This window comes from Bombus affinis, chromosome 17 (genome assembly GCF_024516045.1).
Source record: "Bombus affinis isolate iyBomAffi1 chromosome 17, iyBomAffi1.2, whole genome shotgun sequence".
Classification (NCBI taxonomy): Eukaryota; Metazoa; Arthropoda; class Insecta; order Hymenoptera; family Apidae; genus Bombus; species Bombus affinis.
The window spans coordinates 259,120-274,851 of NC_066360.1; the positions used below are offsets into that span (position 1 = coordinate 259,120).

Sequence of the window (15,732 nt, forward strand, 5' to 3'; positions counted from 1 at the left end):
AATCTATTTAATCTCAATACATCCACCTATAAACGCTTCATAGCCTTCGCAGATGACCTAATCATCTACGTAACAGGCCGCAAAACCAAAACAATGTGCAGTTTTCTAAGTAAGCAGGACTAATATTTGAAAAACAGAAAAGTCTAAAAATTATTTAAGTGGTCAATTATATTTTACGGTAATGATTTCACATATTGTTTATACAAAACATCAAATTAAAAGTATAAAAAGATATAGGTAAAATTAAAAACATTAAAGATGACCAATGATAAATGACACGACTTGAACGTGAAGTTAAAAATTCATAATGCATTTTAATATTTTTTTTTACAGTGTGGTATCGTTCGACTTCAACTTTATTTAGTCATAACTGATAGTGTAACTTTTTAATTAATTTTAAGACCACTAAATTGGTGTATTTTACTACATATTGCACTTTATAAAAGCAGAAGAAGAGTCGCAATTAATTGGGAACAATTCTAGGTAACTGGATAAGTAAACAATAACTGATAATAACAACAACAACAAAAAAGGGAATGCGTTGCTAGAGTCAAAAAGGGAGATCTCCCCGTTCGGTCACTCAGTAATGTTCTTCACAGAGGGAAGACCTGATGGTTTGGTTGGCTAAGTGTTAACAAAAGTAAAAAGAGCCAACACCACACGGAGTTCCCAAGCGGTCACCCATCTAAGTACTAACCGTGCCCAGCGCTGCTTGACTTTCGTGATCGGACGAGAACGAGTACTCTCAACACGGTATGAGCGTTGGCTGAAGTAATCAGCTTTGTTATTTCATGTTATCCAATAGACAAAATATTTAAGAAAACATACATGTATTTATGAGGATAAATGGTATTTTTTTAGACGTGCATACAGATATATAACATTTTTCCTGGCTTCGTTTCCCAAACAATGGATTGTGAAGTTCCGTCATATAGGTACGCGTATACTTAAAAAGTAGCGAGTCAAGTGGACGGAACTTCGTAATTGATTTTCTGGAAAACCAAGTCTTGTGTTAAAAATTGTCACTTCATCATCGACTTATTTTTGTATAGGAAATCAGGCCCTTTCGACCTGCACCATCATAATACTCTAATTTTCTCGCCTACTTCAATTTTGAAATTATTTAGTTTCACTGCATTGCGTATAACTACCAACAGCAAAATATTAATATTCACGAACAACACGGCTGTTCTGACAACGATCATAAATCGTCAAATCCACGTCATTCCATACTACCTGACAGCGGACCGTTAGGTTTTGACTTGACCTTTGCACATGGCCCAACATTACATTTGCCCCATTACCTAGGGCAATTAGGATCCGTCCCTTGTCCCTCAACGCCGACAAACGCAGCAGCCTGTAAAAACTGCAAACATTCGACCAAGAATTTTTTTTTTTTTAGTCTTGAGTCTAGTCTTGTGTACAGTTTGGCCGTGATTTGAACTTCATTGTAATATTATACTTAATCGTTCTCGTGAATAAAAGCCTACAAAATTTTAAAAACACGGTCAAATTACGTTACTCCTTCTTTATCATAAATTTTACGTGATACTGTAGAACGGCTTCTTTGGTCTCTATTATAGTAACGCGGAAAGATCGCCGACATAGAGACAATGTCGGCGACGAAGAGCAAATGCCAACAAGCAGAAACGGTCGGAAAACTTGAATAGGGCTTAGCGGCACTCGACAACAAAACTTTCCAACGGCGGTCCAAACATCACCGAGGCGCAAGTGCCGACAGGCCTAATCAGCCATCGATATCCGTAAGGTTCTTCCTTATAGGACATTTTTTGTAATATTGGAAGAAGGCGTAGGTAGCAACGGTGGCGGACGCGTAACGAACGCGCGCGTAGTAGAGATATTGATGGATGACGAAAAGAAACGAATCGGATCAAGAAAATAGTTGAGTTGTAACCGAGGGGAGAGAATCGTCAGTTGGAATCGAGAGTTGTACGTAAATACCAATGGTCAAAGAAGAAATCGGCAAGTACTTAAAAAGAAAAACACAAGGAAAGAACGGCAATACATCCAAACCAGCTAGCTGCTGAAGCGAGCAAAACTCTCATAAAAAGAAGAATAAAAAGAAAACACCCCACTGACTCTTCTATGGGCAAACATGCAATCCATTTCCTTTTTTTTTGTTCTTTTTAATTTGCACTTTACAATTTGTCCAGCTGGACATTTGTTAAATTTCTCTAACTTTATCCGAGTATGACTATTTTATTTCTGTAGCGAGGTCAGTGGGGTGTTTTCTTTTTATTCTTCTTTTTATGAGAGTTTTGCTCGCTTCAGCAGCTAGCTGGTTTGGATGTATTGCCGTTCTTTCCTTGTGTTTTTCTTTTTAAGTACTTGCCGATTTCTTCTTTGACCATTGGTATTTACGTACAACTCTCGATTCCAACTGACGATTCTCTCCCCTCGGTTACAACTCAACTATTTTCTTGATCCGATTCGTTTCTTTTCGTCATCCATCAATATCTCTACTACGCGCGCGTTCGTTACGCGTCCGCCACCGTTGCTACCTACGCCTTCTTCCAATATTACAAAAAATGTCCTATAAGGAAGAACCTTACGGATATCGATGGCTGATTAGGCCTGTCGGCACTTGCGCCTCGGTGATGTTTGGACCGCCGTTGGAAAGTTTTGTTGTCGAGTGCCGCTAAGCCCTATTCAAGTTTTCCGACCGTTTCTGCTTGTTGGCATTTGCTCTTCGTCGCCGACATTGTCTCTATGTCGGCGATCTTTCCGCGTTACTATAATAGAGACCAAAGAAGCCGTTCTACAGTATCACGTAAAATTTATGATAAAGAAGGAGTAACGTAATTTGACCGTGTTTTTAAAATTTTGTAGGCTTTTATTCACGAGAACGATTAAGTATAATATTACAATGAAGTTCAAATCACGGCCAAACTGTACACAAGACTAGACTCAAGACTAAAAAAAAAAAAATTCTTGGTCGAATGTTTGCAGTTTTTACAGGCTGCTGCGTTTGTCGGCGTTGAGGGACAAGGGACGGATCCTAATTGCCCTAGGTAATGGGGCAAATGTAATGTTGGGCCATGTGCAAAGGTCAAGTCAAAACCTAACGGTCCGCTGTCAGGTAGTATGGAATGACGTGGATTTGACGATTTATGATCGTTGTCAGAACAGCCGTGTTGTTCGTGAATATTAATATTTTGCTGTTGGTAGTTATACGCAATGCAGTGAAACTAAATAATTTCAAAATTGAAGTAGGCGAGAAAATTAGAGTATTATGATGGTGCAGGTCGAAAGGGCCTGATTTCCTATACAAAAATAAGTCGATGATGAAGTGACAATTTTTAACACAAGACTTGGTTTTCCAGAAAATCAATTACGAAGTTCCGTCCACTTGACTCGCTACTTTTTAAGTATACGCGTACCTATATGACGGAACTTCACAATCCATTGTTTGGGAAACGAAGCCAGGAAAAATGTTATATATCTGTATGCACGTCTAAAAAAATACCATTTATCCTCATAAATACATGTATGTTTTCTTAAATATTTTGTCTATTGGATAACATGAAATAACAAAGCTGATTACTTCAGCCAACGCTCATACCGTGTTGAGAGTACTCGTTCTCGTCCGATCACGAAAGTCAAGCAGCGCTGGGCACGGTTAGTACTTAGATGGGTGACCGCTTGGGAACTCCGTGTGGTGTTGGCTCTTTTTACTTTTGTTAACACTTAGCCAACCAAACCATCAGGTCTTCCCTCTGTGAAGAACATTACTGAGTGACCGAACGGGGAGATCTCCCTTTTTGACTCTAGCAACGCATTCCCTTTTTTGTTGTTGTTGTTATTATCAGTTATTGTTTACTTATCCAGTTACCTAGAATTGTTCCCAATTAATTGCGACTCTTCTTCTGCTTTTATAAAGTGCAATATGTAGTAAAATACACCAATTTAGTGGTCTTAAAATTAATTAAAAAGTTACACTATCAGTTATGACTAAATAAAGTTGAAGTCGAACGATACCACACTGTAAAAAAAAATATTAAAATGCATTATGAATTTTTAACTTCACGTTCAAGTCGTGTCATTTATCATTGGTCATCTTTAATGTTTTTAATTTTACCTATATCTTTTTATACTTTTAATTTGATGTTTTGTATAAACAATATGTGAAATCATTACCGTAAAATATAATTGACCACTTAAATAATTTTTAGACTTTTCTGTTTTTCAAATATTAGTCCTGCTTACTTAGAAAACTGCACATTGTTTTGGTTTTGCGGCCTGTTACGTAGATGATTAGGTCATCTGCGAAGGCTATGAAGCGTTTATAGGTGGATGTATTGAGATTAAATAGATTTAGTAAGTCGCTATTGTAAATACAGAAAAGTAACGGAGAATTTACTGTTCCTTGTTGTAGACTATTTTCTATGGAGAATTCTTTGCTTAATGCGTGTGAGCCGTCGGTCATTACGAATGTTTTGTTTGTTATCATGTTCCAGACTATTTTAATTAAGTATTGCGAGAAGTTTTTCTTGATCATTTTGTATATAAGACCTGGGATCCAGACTGTGTCGAAGGCTTTTTCAAGGTCTATTAAACAGGCGGCTACTTGTTGCCTTGCGTTTAACGCTCAGCAGATGTCCGAGGTCAATTTATTTATTGCGTGGATTGTGGAGTGTTTGTACTGGATGCCGAATTGATTTTCTGGGATTACCTTATTTTTGCGCAGAAGGAGGCTTATAGGTCGTAGGTTTGCAGGCGATGAGCCGTATTTATCTTTTTTTGTAATGCCATCGAAGCCGGAGGATTTTTTGTTGCTTAGTTTGGAGAAGATTATTTTTAGTTGGTTGTAATTTGTAGTTTGTTTCTGGTTCTGATTGTTTGGGGCTATCCGAGATGTTTTCATTTAAGAATGAGCAGACTATTTTATTTAGCGCTATGTCTTGTTCTATTTTATTTTTGAGTTTGTTTGTTTTGGCGATGATAATTCTGTTTAATTGTTCTCGACCCATGTGATCGTTTTGCGTAGGTGTTTTGGAAAAGTGGGTGCCAATAATGTCTACTCTTTCCGTTGTTTTGGATATTATGAAGTTATCCTCGGTGTCTTTGTTGGTGTTGCGTATCGCTATACCTGCTTCTTGGACGAGGGAGGCTTTTTCTGGGGGCAGTTTGAGAGGCGGGATGGAGTTTTGTTGTTTTGGTCTGAAAATTTGACTTATATGCGGGAACATGCTGGCAGAGTCGTTTTTGGAGATATTTTTCATTTTGTTTATCCAGTATTGATTTATAGAGTTTGTAAATTCTTGTTTCGTTTGCGATTTTATTTTGTACAGTAGGTACTTTAGGAATTCTAAATCTTCTCTTTTGTCGTAAGAATAGTTGTATTTTATATTGTTTAATTTGGATAGTATGTAGGTTTTGTCTCGTTGTAGTTTTTATATTTTATTGTTGATATAGGGTTCGCAAAAATTATTTTCTTTTTATCCTTTAGTGATCTTGTCACTTTTCTGAATGTGTCTAGGGTGTTGGTTTGCACTTTCACCTGATTTATTTTTGTTTGTTTAATGGTGTAGTTTTCTTTCCCTGCTGTGTTGTTTAGCAGTTCAATGAGGAGGGGGTCTATTATTTTCGCAGCTACCAGGTATGTAAATATGAAACCGGAATTTTTGTATAGAAAATACACGTTTATTGTATGAAAATGATTAAAAATATTTTATTCGAAGTATTGCCCATCGCTAGCTATACATTTTTCCCACCTGTCTGGCAATTGGTGGATGCCACGCCAAAAAAAACTGTCGCTATTTTGAGGCAAACCAGTCATCGAGCCATTTTCGTACATCTTTGTAAGAAATGAAGTGCTGGTTAGAAAGTGCGTGTCCCATCGATGCAAATAAATAGTAATCGGACGGAGCCAAGTCTGGTGAGTAAGCCGCGTGCGAAAGTATTTCCCAACTGAACGCATCAATCGTTTCCTTGACCGGTTTTGCTGTATGTGATGGTGCATTATCATGAAGCAAAATTACTTTGTGTTGCGTTTGTAGATTCGAGCTATCGCGGGGAGACGCGGTCGTTAGAATACGCGTCAACGGCAGTCGTAAATTCCCGTTACGATTAGAATAATCGACACCACGAATAGTTCGATTCCCGTATTTCGGTTAGGATAATCGGGGTAGTTGTTGCGGTATAACACTGGGAGTCACGGAGTTATAATAATGTATATTTCCAACAGTTAGTCTACACGATTGAATAGATATAAACAATTAACAACTTTATCGCGCGCAAATAATATAGATGTGTACAATATAGAGCAAGGCTCTTACAATTGAATTTAGTCTCTTAGAGGACGTAGCACGGTATGATACTTAATAGAATAAGCGAATGTTTGGCAATGTCGCGGACCGACTTGAATTACGCTCCGTTGGCGTTCTGTTCAGAGTTAGACGTTAGGCGTTAGAATTTTGACTCCTTGGTCGCTATTGCGTTCAGGCGGAAGAAAGTTCGGCGTGGGTGTGCCTTTTGCATGACGAACGCGGATTCATTGTTCACACTTTTCGTTAAGGAGTTCGCTGTCGAGTGCCGAAGCGTGCAGACGTGTCTCTAGTGCCCAGTGAAGTTCGAAAGTAACACGGGTCACCCAACCGTCGAAAGTGAACACAACGTGCTCCTATCTTCCCAAGTGTTTCCTATCCGCCAGAGAGAAGAAAAGCCTACGCACCTAACCACAACCCGATCCCTGCCGCATAGCCTCACGACTAGTTATTCATATTGAAATAGCTAACTCGATGATGGCCCAACAATCACGACCAGGCTCGCCTGTGCAAACCCATTACTACCCCGCGCTACTCCCCCCGTGGCAGAAGTTCAGCAGATCCCCCCGTGCCAACGACGCCAATAAGGCGAAAAAACGCAAAACCGAACCATCAGACACAAACTCGAACGAACAGCCATCAACGCAAATTAACACCCACAACAGGTTCGCAATTTTGGAATCCACAAACGACGCCATGGAAACCGCAGGCTCGCCACCTAACCACCACGCACAGAGAAGCCCCCCTCCCCCACCAATATTTATTAATGATGTCATCGACATCCAGACAATGACCAAGTCCTTAGAGAGAGATATCTCCAAGGAGGACTACAACCTGAAGATAACCAACAACCAGGTAAAAATCCTGCCGACGAATCCAGAAGCCTACAGGAAGCTCACCAAGACACTTAGGGCCCTGAACGCCAATTTCCACACCTACCAACTCAAAGAAGAAAGACCTTTTCGGGTGGTGCTATGAAACATCCACCACTCCGCAGACATCGACGAACTAAAAATAGAACTATCGAAACTCGGCCACGAAGTCACCAATGTCAGCAACATAAGGAATAGAGTCACAAAAGACCCGCTATCCCTATTTTTCATCGATTTAAAACAGAAACCCAACAACAAGGAAATTACAATATCAGCCGCCTAATGAACGCCATCGTAAAATTCGAACCACCGCAAATCAAAAAGGAGTTAGTGCAATGCAAAAGGTGCCAAAGATACGGGCACACGCAGAAATACTGCAACCTTACCTTCCGCTGCGTCAAATGTGCAGGTACACACCCCACCGACCAGTGCAGGAAATCACCGGAAACCCCAGCGAAGTGCATCCACTGTCAAGGTGACCATCCTGCCAACTACAAAGGCTGCTCAGCCTACAAAACACTGTACTCAAACAAGTACCCCAGAACAAAAGAGGTAACCTACCAAACACCCAGCCTGCCGAAATTCACTATTACCCCAATCCCCTCAACCAATCAAACACCCAGTCCTACCAAATTCACCATTCCCTCAACCTCCTATGCCCAAGCGGTACAAGGCACTCAAAATATACCAAATAGCCACAGGGATCTTCCTCAAAATAGTACCCCCAACTCACCTAACACAGACAACGTCTCTAGGCTTGAAAAGCTAATAGAGAAACAATCAGAGCAAATAAATAATTTGCTATCGCTACTAACACTCATCATGGATAACTTAATACGCCCTGACGCAAAATAAAACCAAGACGCATAGCTCTGTGGAATGCCAACGGTCTAGCGTAACACAAATTTGAACTAGAACTCTTCCTAAAACACCAGCAAATCGACGTAATGCTCGTATTGGAAACCCACTTCACCGACAAAAACTACCTGAACATAAACGGATACAAGTTCTAGCCTTACGACTAGTTATTCATATTGAATTAGCTAGATCGACGATGGCCCAATCATACCAAACGGATTCTACGGAGCTTAGTTACAACAACGCCGCTTTTCCTCCCCCGTGGCAAAGGGGCAATACACCTCTCTTTGCAAACCATCCTCTTACGAAAAAATGCAAACTCGAAGCTAGCAGGACCAATGTCAACAAAAGGCAAACCAACCCGCCAGCCAGCCAAGTGACCACCCACAACAGGTTCGCGATACTGGAGGCTGAAGTCGCTATGGATACAACCACAGAGGTAAATACACAACCTACACAAAAAAACCCCCTCCACCGCCAATCTTCATCGATGATGTCATTGACATTCAATCAATGACAAAGACAATCCAAAAAGCAATCGACAAGGACGAATATAAATTGAAAATCAGCAACAACAGCGTAAAAGTCCTGCCGGCCAACCCAGACGCATACAGAAAATTAACGAAGTTGTTAAAAACTCTGAATGCCAACTTCCACACATACCAACTCAAGCAAGAAAGACCATTTCGAGTGGTGCTACGCAATATCCACCACTCAGTCGACCTAGACGAACTAAAGTTCGAACTTCAAAAGCTTGGCCATGAGGTAACCAACATCAGCAACATAAGACATAGAGTCACAAAAAATCCACTATCGCTATTTTTCATAGATATAAAACAAAAAGAAAATAACAAAGAAATCTACAACGTCAACCGGCTGATGAACTCCATAGTTAAGTTGGAACCACCTCTTGCAAAGAAAGAGATAGTACAATGCAAAAAGTGCCAAATGCACGGCCACACGCAGAAATACTGCAATCATAATTTCCGGTGCGTAAAATTAGCAGGTAGTCACCCCACTGACCAATGCGCTAAATCAGAAACCAGAAACCCCCGCGAAGTGCATCCACTGTCAGGGAGAGCATCCTGCGAACTACAAAGGATGCTCAGCCTATAAACTCTACATAATACTAAGTATCCAAAGCTGAGACCCAAGGAAATAACCATACAAGAACCAAGACCCCCAAAACTCACCACACCATCAATATCCTATGCTCAGGCAACACAAGGAAACATAAACAACTCGAAAACCCACAGTGAACACTCAGAAAATAGTGTTCCCATCTCACAAAACACAGACAACTTCACCAGACTCGAAAAACTTATCGAGAAGCAATCTGAGTAAATTTACAACTTGCTGTCACTACTCACACTCTTCATGGACAAATTTATACGCACAGAAGCAAAATAAAACCAATGCGAATAGCTCTGTGGAACGCCAACGGTCTAGCTCAGCACAAATTTGTACTAGAACTATTCTTAAAGCAACAGCAAATCGACGTAATGCTCATATCTGAAACCCACTTCACCGACAAAAACTACCTCAAAATACACGGCTACAACTTCTACCACACCCAACACCCCAGTGGAAAGGCACACGGCGGTACCGGAATCATCATCAAATCCAGCATTAAGCACTACGATCTTCCATCATTCCAGAAAGACTACCTTTAAGCCACAAGCGTAGCAATAGAAGACCGCCATGGTACAATCACCACCTCAGCAGTATACTGCCCTCCCAGACACTCGATTGCTAAAGAGAACTTCGACAGCCTCTTTGATGCCCTAGGCAATAGATTCTTAGGTGGAGGAGACTATAACGCCAAACATACCCAATGGGGCAGCAGACTTGTCACAGTAAGAGGCAAAAACCTCCTGCATAGCATAACCACCAACAATCTCAACTACCTCACCACATATGAACCCACATACTGGCCCACTGACACTAACAAAATTCCTGATTTACTTGACTTCTTCATAACAAAAAATATCTCGCCTAGATATATCTCGCCAAACTGACTAATTGCGGAAACGATCAGCACTTTAAATATGGAAAGAAGGCTAAAAACGAACCTCCCAACAGATCTCACGAAGGATATAACCTAGCAAACGCGAGGATGGTACCCCACTGGGGGTAGCCACCAACATGTTAATATAACTATTAAAAAATTCTACCAAATTTCCAGGTTAGACAAATTGTGAATATAAAGAAATAAATAAAAAAATAACCTACATCAGGCGATCGAAAATCCACCACAAACAACAAACTCAGCTCCGCGCTCAAACCAAAACTTAACCTCAACCGATAACACCACTCAACTAAACATCATAAACGTCATCGAAGACTTTAAAAAAAGTATACTCAAAACATTAAACGAACAACAAATACAATTAAATGAAATGAAAAGATCGTTATCAACGCACGAAGAACGAATCGACGCCATCTTTAACACTATCCGTAGTATAGATGACGAATAACCAAAATCCATTAAACCAACAATTACAGCAAAAAACATCGGTTTAACTTAAAACATCTGAAAATAATTGCAATAAATGCCAACTCTCTAATTTCAAATCAAAACCAAAAAAGATACAGTATGCTAACCCTAATAAATAAAGAAACCCCCGACATCGTACTTATCTCAGAAGCAACATTGAACAAAAGACACAAAGTACACATCAAAAACTATTCTATGTTAAGACGCGACAGGCCGAACGCTAGCCAAGGAGAAGGAATGGCAATCCTCATAAAAAAATCCACTGTTTCAACCGTTCGTGGAGAGACGCGATCGCGAGATAACGCGTCAACGAGAGTTGTAAATTGTCGTTACGATTAAACAATTGACGCCACGAACTGATTGATCCCCTATTTCTATTACGAGAATAGAAGTGATTGGAATGAGTGCATGCGGAAAACTACACTTGATTTGTTAACAAAGTTTAATAATAAATAAAGAAGCAACAATTTCAGTTCAAAATTGAAAAGATATAGAATGGATTCGGAAATACAAATAATTCCCTTTATTTAGCACACAACTGTTATACATATATCTTATACTCTTAAGACCTCAAAATCCTACTCGCACGCACGCTTGTTGTCAACCGACTCTTCCAGATACTTCTAACGACTGCTCTTGTCTTTTGTCTCAACCAAGACCCGGACGTCCTCTGACGCTTACACACACATTCACATGTACAGTGTAAATGTATCATATTCCCAACAAAAATGTATCTTCGATTAACAATTAAGACGAAAATATAACAATTCATGTTTTGTTAGTGGTTTGTTTATACCGGGACTTTTCGTACTTCGCAGTTTGAGATAGACTGACTGATTCTTTTGTTCGAAACCACGGATTCTTTCCTTTGTTACTCTTCGATATTCCTACTACACATACGTTTATTACATGTACCGCGACGGTCGCCGCATATGCGTTCTTCCGAGAATTCGGCGAAAGAAACGTAGAGATATCGATGATACTGTCACGTAAAATAAGGAAGAAATTTAGAGGAAAGAAGAAAACTTTATTTTTTCCTCGTTTATACACTTCTGAACTCTAGCCGTGGCCGTTCGAGACTGAGGCTCTTACAATATCTTCTTACTTTCGGTGACATCTGTTTCTTCTTTTGTTTTTCATCCTTCATCATCCCCACTACCCTGTAGGCGTACGTGACTGTTGCTACGCTTCTAGAACATTCGGTGGAAGGACCGTTAGGACATAGATGAACCCTCAGGTACTCCGGCAATATACATTGTCGCCAAGGTCGCCATGTGTAATGTTCAAGTATCGGCTGTCTGGAGAATGTTTAGAAGTGGTCGCCTAAGGTGACGTCAGGGCAAAAGAGTTTGAGGTTACACTCCCCCCTCCTTAGAATGAACTTAGTCCTCGAAGTTCCTTTTCCTCTTTAAGATAGATGGGTGAAATTTTGCCTTGGGTGTTTCCAGGTCGAAGGTTACTTGTGAATCGTTGCTGGTGCTGGGCACAGGTAGAATCGGGGTGAATATGTTGATAGGTGCCGGGTTGATTGGCATCGGAGCGCTGGCTGGTGGATTGTTATTTGTCGTGTTTCGCTTGATTTTACAACAGAATAAATGAAAACACAATTTCGGCATTCCTATTTTGTTGAGAAAGTATAAGCATATGAGAGCAATGGATAAATATCCTATAATTTGTAATATAGATATTCCCCGTGATTCAACTTGATCGATTCTATGAGCAAAAGTTAGTTGATTCGTTTGATCTTCGATTCCATCCAGAGTGTCTTTGTATCCGTAATTATCGTTAATAAGTTTTGGAGTTTTCTCTAGTTTATTTAGTAAAACAATCCAGTCTGAATCATTAGTTACATTGACTGTTTTGATTTTAAGAAATTTCCTTGCTACTACCACTGATTCTCATATGGTTATTCTTGTACAATATGTCTACGGTTTTATTAGTTTGTAACAAAGATGGTTTCTCTAGTCTAACAATTCGATGTGTCTTTTCTTCGAAAATGCTCAGATCTATTGGTTTTTCTGGTATAGCTATAAAATGATTCTCAGCATTTAATGGGATAAAAGTTATATCTTCAATGTTATAAACTACCACCTTACAGAATTTGACAGTGTTTTCTGCGCTTAAGATTTCAGAGTTACAATCGTGCTTCACTCGACGGTCGTGAATCGGCCGAGTTTGTTTGCAAATGTAAAAGTCAGATATAGAACGGCATTGCTTATCCAAGTAGTTTTGATCGACATTGATGTAATTTAGTCCTGACGTTAAAAATATCGGATGAACTACTAAAGGTGCTAAAAACACTTTGTTCGTGAGAGATGGTATGGGATATATTTGCTCTATATCCCATTCCATGTCCATAACTGTTGGTACAGAAATTACAAAGAAAACTTTGTTTTGTCGAGTAAACAATGTGAGTTCTGAGATATCTAAAATATTTTGGAAATTCTCTTCCTTTGGTATAAAAGCGTTTCCTACTGTTTTGCTACCTAGTACTTGGGCGTAATTGTTAATAAAAGTTCCGGGATCAATAATCTGTGGGCTTATTATTCCTTGTTTTCCTAAGATGATTAAATTGAATATTTCGTCGATTTGGAAATGTAAGTCAGAGAGTGAGCTTTCTAGAGCTATGACTTTTATTAAGGTGATCTCGTTTTTGTTAAGCGTTTTAAGTTCGTTTGTTACACCTGTGTCTACTTGTTTCAGTCGCTGGATGACGTCGTTATTTAAAATTCGTTTAATCAAAGCTGTCTGGTTGGCTACTATGGTTTTTAGGCTGTTACCTTCTTCAAAGAGTTTGTCTATATTTTTGTTGATTATATCTAGATCGTTCGCGGCTAGGGTTCCAAAAAGAGTTTTACTAATAGATCCGATAGCGTCTACTAGTCCTCGTCTACTTCTGGGATGAATGTGAGCTAAGGATCGTAATTCGATGCTAAGTGTTCTGACGTTATTTAGTTTTGCTTGTAAAGAGCGTATTTCTGGTAATATGCTACAGTCTTTTCGTGTCTCGCAGTGATTCCTAACTTCGGCTACTCCCTTTTCAATATATCTTACTTGTTCCAATACAGCACTAATATCTAGTCCTATAATAACATTTATGTGTTCGCTATAAAGATATGCTTTGGATATTTTCTCATGAAATATTCCATTATTGTCAATAGGGGTTATTTTTAATCCGTTAAAGGTGGTAAAGCCGACGGCAAGGGCGATCGTCCTGAAAAATAAGGTTTTATTCTGTTACCGTGGATTTTCTTAACTCGATCTCTAATGAGAATCTCATAATACGGTGTCTTGACTGATTTAATAACGTAGGGTCCTAACCATTCGTCGTCCAATTTATCCGACTTATGATCGTTGTGAAGGAGTATACGATCTCCTTCCTTAAATAAGGTTTGACTTCTAATGATTTTTCTTGTCTGATCTCTCATGTACCTCTTTCTACTTTGTTCAAGAGTGTTCTTCGCTATCATTCTATATTTTTGCAATTGTTTTTGCCATAGTGCAAACATTTCTTCGTAGGTGTAATTGGAAGTTCGGGATACGGAAGACGGGAGGTTGGCTTTTCTTCCAAATGTTAGTTCGAAGGGTGAAAATCCAGTTGCATCGTGTATCGCGGTATTATACCCTAGGCAAATAAAGTCTAATACCTGATCCCATTCTTTATTAGAATCGTGTAGGCTCGTGCGAATCATGTCTTTTACTGTGGCGTGTGTTCGTTCTAAAGATCCGTTAGATTGAGGATGAAAACTAGTGGTCTTTATATGTTTGATTTTAAATGCTTCTTCGAATTTTTCCATTAGTTCGCTAATAAAGTTTTGTCCCTGGTCTGTCAGTATCGTTTTGGGTGCTGAGAAGATGTAAATGTAGTGGTGTAGTAGTGCATCGATAATCGATTCGGTTCGTTGTGTTTTCAGTGGTACTAGAACGAGATATTTCGTTAGGTCATCGTGAATCGAAAGAATGTATTGATTTCCACGTGAGGTTTTAGGCATCGGACCAATTAGATCCATGGCTATCTTTTCGTTTGGCTCTACTGGTGTCTGAGGAATTACGGGTTGTTCCTTGGGCCTGATTCTGACTAGCTTTTGTCGTTGACAAGCTTCGCAATTTTTTATAAAATCTTCTATCCTTTCCATGAGGCGTGGGATTTTGAATTGGTCTTTGATTTTACTATATGTCTTTTGAATACCCAAGTGTCCACTAATGTCGTTATGGTTTTCGCGTATAATGTCTAGAGCTTGTTCGTCAGTTATGGTTTGTATTGGTTCGTATGCAAAAGTTATTTCTTCAATTTGGTCATTAATAAACATGAGTGTTACTTTGATCCTAGCTTTTTCGGTTTCGGTAAAACTATTGTCTCCTATCCCAATTTTCTTGTGTTTCTTCGTTAGCTCAAAAATTTTTCGAATCCAAGTATCTTTGTCGAATGGACCTAATGTTTCTCTATTCAATTGATAGAAGGTGTGATCGTTTGGCGTGATTTTAAGTCGTCTCGGGGGTGTCGCGTCTTCTGACCATGCGTTAAAGTGTTCTACAATATTTTCGGAGTTTGCAGGTGTGTCTGGGACTGATTTGTCGGTAATTTGGTAAATTTTTCTGGAAAGTGCGTCGGCTGCTGTGTTCTCTTTACCTTTGCAATACTGAATATCGTACTCGTATTCTTCGAGTTTAAGTCTCCATCTAATCAAACGCGAGGAAGGGTCTTTGCAATTTTTGAGCCAAGTGAGTGCTTGGTGATCGGTTCGAATAACGAATCGTCTTCCTAACAGGTATTGCCTGAGTCTCTTAACTGCCCATACGATAACTAATAATTCCTTTTCTGTGGTAGAATAATTTTTCTCTGGGGGGTTGAGTGTCCGTGATATGTAACAACAAGGATGTCCGTCTTGTGATAAGATTGCGCCTATTCCTTCATTGGAAGCGTCTGTGGTGAGTGTAAATGTTTTCGTGTAGTCTGGGTATGCTAAGACTGGGGCTGAGCATAGCTTTTCTTTTAGTGTGTCAAAGCTTGTCTTGTTGTGTCTGTTGCGTTTCTGTCCATCTAAAAGGATTGTCTTTCTTTGTGAGATCTGTTAATGGTTTGGCGAGTTTGGAAAAGTTTTTAATGAATTTTCTGTAGTATCCAGCTAATGCGAGAAATGACTTTACGTCTGTTGGTGTTTTGGGAATCTTAAAGTCTTTAACTGCGGAGATCTTTTTAGGATTTGGCTTTATGCCC

General features: G+C 39.5%; 1 protein-coding gene and 2 non-coding genes across 4 annotated transcripts in view; 2 read left to right on the top strand and 1 right to left on the bottom strand.

Annotated features, from left to right (window-relative positions):
- The window catches only part of LOC126926092 (uncharacterized), a 71,636-nt gene that overhangs the window by 34,003 nt on the left and 21,901 nt on the right, over positions 1–15,732 (top strand). The window lies entirely within an intron of this gene.
- On the bottom strand, positions 649–767 carry LOC126926398 (5S ribosomal RNA). Its single transcript, XR_007714534.1, has one exon. It is a non-coding gene; the product is annotated as a 5S ribosomal RNA (ribosomal RNA).
- LOC126926399 (5S ribosomal RNA) lies at positions 3,570–3,688 on the top strand. The gene has a single exon (XR_007714535.1). It is a non-coding gene; the product is annotated as a 5S ribosomal RNA (ribosomal RNA).